The sequence below is a fragment of the Trachurus japonicus genome, chromosome 19, assembly GCF_045865225.1.
Source record: "Trachurus japonicus isolate A0001 chromosome 19, Traja_1.0".
Classification (NCBI taxonomy): Eukaryota; Metazoa; Chordata; class Actinopteri; order Carangiformes; family Carangidae; genus Trachurus; species Trachurus japonicus.
The window spans coordinates 10,356,377-10,363,403 of NC_140925.1; positions in this window are offsets into that span (position 1 = coordinate 10,356,377).

Below are 7,027 nucleotides of genomic sequence, written 5' to 3' on the forward strand. Positions count from 1 at the left end.
GGGATAGGTGCAGTAAAGGGCTTTTATTCGGAGTTGAACCTGGGCCGTTGCAGGGTTAGGGTTAGGGTCGATTCACATAGATATCGCGATATCTTTTTTGACGATTTTTAAATCGATTTTTTTTTTCAAAAATCGATTTTTTTTTTTTTGAAAAAAATTTTTTTTTTGAATTTTTTTTTTTTGAATTTTTTTAAATATTGTGCAATGTGTATTTGTTAGCCTCTTTTACATACAGAGAGTACAGGTCTTTGATAAAGGGTTTAAGTTACATTTTAATAATGTGAGTATGTTAATTTATAGGCTCCTACAGTGTTTGTGTGCAGAATTAAATGTTATAAAATTGGCGACTAAAAAAATTTCGAGAGATGAAATCGGCAATATCGTAGAATCGCAATTTAAATCGAATCGGCATCCAAAAAATCGTAGAAGAATCGAATCGGGAGAAAAGCATATCGTCCCAGCCCTAATAGTAAGGAGACTGAACAGAGACCGTGGTACTTTAAAACAGGAAGAGGGCTGTTTGCGGTTTGAGGTCTATAACAGCCTAACAGGCCTCTTCCTGCTAAGTACTTTTTTTAGCACTCTGAAGAAGAAGTGTTGCCCAATAAACCAAACGGGGTGAAAAGGAAGGAGTGCGATGGAAAAATACCTACCACTCTGTATGCAGAATGAAAATATTTCCATATAAAGGGATATATCAACCTCTTAAAGGGCGGGGAGGGAGTTGTGCATCTGGGGTATAAAAAGAACCGTTAAAAGCATTTAACCTCAAAGTGTAAACGTGATGCAACAGTGCAAGGTGCAGCAGTGGTAAGAGGGTAGTTGGAGAACCTCGTCTCCCCCTGCCACTGGAGGAGAGTTACTGAGAAATGTATGTACTTTGTATGAAGCACTTTGTTCCTTTTTGAGAATTTATTGTGACCTTCACTGGATTCTCACAGGCAGGACCTGCTTTTCCTACCCAAAAAGTGGTTTAATCATTGTTTTTTCTTCTTCTTAAAATTAGGATTAAGAGTTTGATTGTGTGACTACTGTGATGTAACTGCGATTCAATGCTCTGATGCTGCTTTGCTCTTGCCAAGTCCCAGCAATAAACAGTGTAAATTGAATTCAAAGTAACATTCCTGATGATAATAAACGTTGACAAATATTCCTGTAAGCCACATTTTAAACTAATAAAAATGTGTGCCTTATTAACTTAAAGGTACATTATGTAAGTTCTTCTGTTATCTATTCACGAAAATCGATTATTTCGTTCAAAAGTATGTTTTTCATTCATCAATAATTACCCCCATCAACAAACTGAAGTGTTCCTTTCAGCTCTGAATTTGTCGTTCATATCCTGGGGCGCTGAAAAGGGGGGGTAAAGGAGACGGATTCTAGGGGCCCATGATTGAGGGGGGCCCAGAGAGGCCCCTAATGATGATGAAATGATAATACAGTAAAAAATAATGACAACAAGTTATTAACTAACATATAATCACAAATGTTTTATTTTCAATGTCCTGGTAACAATAACTTTATTGTTTTGGAAACATCAACGCCTGCAATAATAATACATTTTACTACAGTCTCAAAACAATACAAAGGTGAATCTGTTTTGGGAAATGAAAAATGAATTCCATTGTATTCCATTGAGTGCTCAGTTCTTCCCTTACTGTAGCTACATGTCAACTGTCATGTTGTTCCTCTTTCACAAATATGGTAATGATAGTCAAAAATACCATTAAAATGCATAATTGTATATAAAATAGCATTAAAATTTTTCGCCGCTGTGTAAAGATTCTTTTCATGGGGCCAAAAATCCCTAGCGGCGCCCCTGTTCATATCATTCATATCTACATGGAGCGGGTAAGCTCGGTGCTGGCTGCCATGTGGTGTCTCCATGTTTTTACGTTCAGCGGCAGCGTGACGGTAGGAAACCACGGAAACTCACCAGAGACACCGGAGCTGTCGGCTCAGGTCGAGGTGGCGTCTGTTAAAAGTCGCCGCGGGAACGCAGTGAGGACTGTGAGGACTGCACGTGAATGCTGAATTCAGGTGCAGTCGGAAAAACGGCCGTCGGTAACAAACCAGACGTCATTTTAGTCACAGAAGTCGAGAGAAAGCCGGTAAAACGTTGGGTCAGGTAAACAATACGACATCGCCAAAGACAACATATTGTCACGTGTATTTGTTTAGCCTACGGGCTGACGGACACTTGTTAACATAGAGGCTTGTTTATGCCGTTACGTAGCAACACGCTTGTTGTCAAGGGACGGCCCCTGGCATAAACACTCTATGCTGTTGTCTCGCGGCCACAGCCGTTAGGTGGGGGGCCACATGAATCAGAAAAAGTATCGGGGGTCATCAAGTCCTTTTAAACAACCTGAGGTTCTGCAAGTGCAGTCTATGAGCTTTATATGAAAAATTGAAAGTCAATATTCCAGCTTCTTAGTCACACATTTGAGACATTTGGTGAAAACCAGAACGGCTCAGAATGGACAACATTTGTGCTCAAAAAGCAATACTAAACAAAATTTCCTTTTTTAGACATTGTTTTCTAAAAAACTTATATATTACTGTATTCATAACCTATTTCAAGCACTAAAAAAAACAGTTCATTTCTCTAGACTGAAGGAGTGTTTTCACAAGGGATTTGAAATTTTTCAAAAAGCAGACCTCAAATTTCCAGCATTTGGCCTAAATTATTTCATTATACAGTGTTCTAGGACAAATTGCCTCAGTGTGCTTACAGCGGAGGTTCTAAAATTTAGACATGAAACACTTGAGTATTGTTACATCTGCAAATCTTAAAAAGATACATTTAAGAAAACATGTTAAATTCAAGAAAATGGCCTCAAACCTCAGAGGGCATAAACATGTCTGTATTCAGTTTTAACCAGTGATTTGGTGTTTGCGCTTAGAGTGGGCCACAAACAAAAATCATGTTTAGGGCCACCAAAATCCTAGGGCCGGCCCTGGCTGTTGTCCGTCTGCCTTAAGCCCGATTTCACGTGAATGCAGCATGAAAAATACGACTGAGTTGCTTGCGATCTACAACCACACCACTAGATGGGAGTAATTCTTACACAATGTACCTTTAAATAATAATATACATGATGAGAATTATTAATCATGAAACAACATTTGATATACTGTATATAGTTATACTTGTCATATATGAGTATTTAAGAGGATCAGCAGGTGGTGCTGTTTGTCAGAATACATTTTGGATAAACCTACATGACTTAATTTCTAAACTAGTCACAGTTCATGATTTTGAGCTTTGTTTGGGTTGAAGCAAATAGAGTCATCCAGATACAGCTATCAGGATCACACCCATGACAACTTACCAAACTATTTTTGTGAGACTTTAGTGTAACCCAACATTTGATTGGTTAAACAGATTTGCCAACTCCTCGGTAAAGAAAGTCGCTATTGGCTGTCCTAAAAGTCACTAAATGACGTCGCCTAATTTGCATAATTGACAGGGATTTATTTAACTTTGAACAACGCAAAAATGGGAAAATCCTCTCAAATTGTTTTATTGTCACTGTTTAAAAGAGTAAGAACGGTAGAAAAGAGTTGGATTCAGAGCAGCATTCATTTACAAGTTTAATCAGCACCGATTAAAATATATATGTGCTCTGGCCACAGACATACAGGGCTTTTTTTTGGGGGGGGGGCACAGTTGGTCTGGCAGATAATTATATGCTAGTGGAGTCCGGCTTGAATGGTGATCCAGAAATTTCCATAAATCTTCAATTTGAAGTATGTCAGAGGACCAACCCAACCACACTGTTTAGAAATAGCTCATCATCACACTGATGGCCACATCTGCTGTTGTAGGTCACACAGAGACATCAGCAGAAAACAAAGACTTTTGCATATCCAGTTAAAAGTATTGTTTAACTTGTCAGGTATGAGTATTAGGCCATCCAATGCCCAATGTCCCATGTCCTTCGTCCTTTGTCCTTTGTCCACATTCAGTCAACAGGTAATCTGTCGGACACCTTACGTCAAAACCAGTCCAAGCCACAACAAAACAGACTACTGCTTCACATGAGCAGGATCATGACATCTTTGTCTGTGAGGCTGATCCTTTCAGCTATTTCCACAATAAGACACAAGGAGGGGCGGGCTGGGTGGAGACAAGCTGATCAGATCGTGGGACCATTGATGCATTTGAATGTACTGTAGATAAGTGCATTCTTCCACCCGCACAGACAAACATACCCATGGCAGTCACCCAAACTTGTAATCCTTGCCTTATAATCAACCTTGTCCTTTTACCATTATAGCCCACGTCTGTGTGACAGCCTACCTGACAACCTAAATTTAACTTATTTTACAATTCTGAAAGATATTCACTGAATTTTCAATTCATGAAGATCAACAATTTTTTCTCTCTACTTTTTATTTTTATATTTCTTACCTTCTTTTTATCTGTTCTCTAGCACTTCCTCCTCTACAGAAGCCTATTGCATTCACTCGGGGAAAAAAATAACTCTGTTTTTCTGAGTAATTAATTATTTTTTTCTGTTTGTTTTTCTGAGGTTTTTTTTTCCTGTTTTTTTGAGTACTTTTTTTTCTGACTTAACTTACCGTAGCAAGTAACGTAAGTGGAGGCTGCCTTGACCACAGTGGTTAAACATTAGCAGGTCAGAAAATAATACATTAATGTGAAAAACAGAAAAAAAAAATTAATTACTCAAAAAACAGAGCTTTTTTTTCTTTTTCCAGTGAATGCAATATGCTTCCATACTTCCTGTGTGTTAAATTTTGCCTGAAAAGACAGCGGCGGCTTTCCATCCTTCACCACAGAACATCAACTTGTTATAAATCCTTCATGCATTGTCCAATTTGCTCGAAACTTCACATGTGTGATGAGGGTCTGGTTAGGGACTGATCACAGCTGCTTGCACCTTTAATTTATTTTACGATTCTTCGATCATTAGCACTTTTCTTGTTTTCAATTGCCTTATCTTTGCCTTATTGTATGATAGATATTTACTGAATTTTCAATTAAGCAAGTTTAACCATTTTTTCTCTCTACTTTTTATTTTTCTATATCTCTATCTTCTTTTAATCTTTTGTTTCCTCACTTCATAATTGTTTAGTGTAATAAAGCACTTCCCTCACAGTTTTTTAATTCCTCAGAGTTTTTAGATTCTGCATGATTAGCTATGTGTGTTGTGGTGTGTGTGTGTGTGTGTCCTGTGTGTGAGTAGGTGTACTGTTTTATGTAAAGCACCTATTGGGCTGTGATTGAAAAATATTACGTTTTTTCATTTTAACCTAACAAATTATATGTCCTCTTTTGCAGAGAAATTGTGTGAGAAGGCTCTTGTAATTAGAAGGGGCCTTGTTAGGTAAAGTGTATAATATGCAACCTGCTTTGATAGAATACAAAGTTTTCGAAAACATCCTCCTTCAACGTAAGAGAGGTTATCGTTGCTGTTGGCCAGGTGGCATGTTCCTATGCATTGTGTTTGTCATACTTGAGAGATTTTCTTTGTTTCGGGGAGCTCCTCCCCCCCACCCTTGTACGTTAGATTTAGTCTAGATCAACAAATCTTCTCAGAGTTTTCCTCCACTACATGAAAGTAGGCTATTTGTACAGTAACCAAAGGGGAGACCATGGCTTGTAACCTATGTGAAGGAGTAGCACCCAGTGGCAGCCACTACACTGTTTTTAGAATTAAAAAAACCACATTTCTATTGATAATTTAATGAAAATACATCTGATACAGGATATACGTAAATCCTCTACATTAGACTCAAAATAATGACAATATACAAAAAATAAACACAAATATACCATTAGAAACTTCAATAACCCATACATAATATCACTTAAATACATATAATAGAATAATCCAAAAATGATCTCCCACATTACCTCAAAGAAACAAAACAAACAGACAAAAAAACAAACAAATAAAAAACCAAGGCTACAATTTCATAACATCGCTGTTCACCTCACACATTTGCCAATTTGAGTCTGTTCCCCATCACACACTAACAGATTTCTGCGCCAGCTCGCCATGCCGACCGTCCCCAACTAGCGCCGACTGGTGTAGACTAGACCTGACTGTGAATCGTGGGTAAAATTGGGCAAAAAAAATTGCATAGTGTGTCCCCAGCTTAACCCAGACTGTAACAGACTCCTTGTGTTTTAGACTCAACCATGCATTTTCTGTTTAGTGTTTTTGCCAGATTTAATAGTTATTGCCATTTAATAGCAGACACATGTAACTAGTTATGTATCACATTTTGAAGTGCTCTGGCTTAAGTAGAGCTCCAAGATACAGACAGGAAATGTCAAAAAATATTACAACCAGCCCTGGTCTCCTCCCCTACCACCTGTGTGTGTTGTTAAAATCCATTTGGATGAGGACACCTGGCAGACAATCCAAGAATTAAAGAACCCGCAACCGTAAGTACACAAAGTAAAAATAACCAATATGCAAATGTTCACAATTTCATTCGGATAGGCAGATATAACTATTTTTTGTTCAGGAACTAAGTGATTAGTCAGTTTGTTTTACACTCGCTTTAAACTAAGGATTTCAAATGCAAACAGGTCTGACAGGTATTAATATTCTTGTTTGTATAGTGTAATATATTCAGTACTGACCTTGTTCAAACTAGTGTTATTTGTAACAATTATACACTTCAAAAGAATTCACGATGTGCTGCATATGAAAAACATAAACGTAACTTAATGGAGGTGGATAGTTGGATAAGGGACCATGAGGGTGAGAACTGCAGAAGGAAGATCTATAAAACTGTGTCCATTATTTTAATATCGATACAGTATGACTAAAGATACTCTTAGCATGTAAATTTTGGGGATTGGATTTGACTGAAGTTTATATTAAATCAAATTGATTTTTACTACTTAATGTTATTTTTCTGGGTGAGGCCCTGTTGATTTTTAAGTTGGACAATAAAGACAAATCGCCACTGCACCACAGAGGCTTATCTAGTTTTTCAATCTACTCAAGAAAAAATAAAAAAGTGTACTAAATCTTCCTTCAAA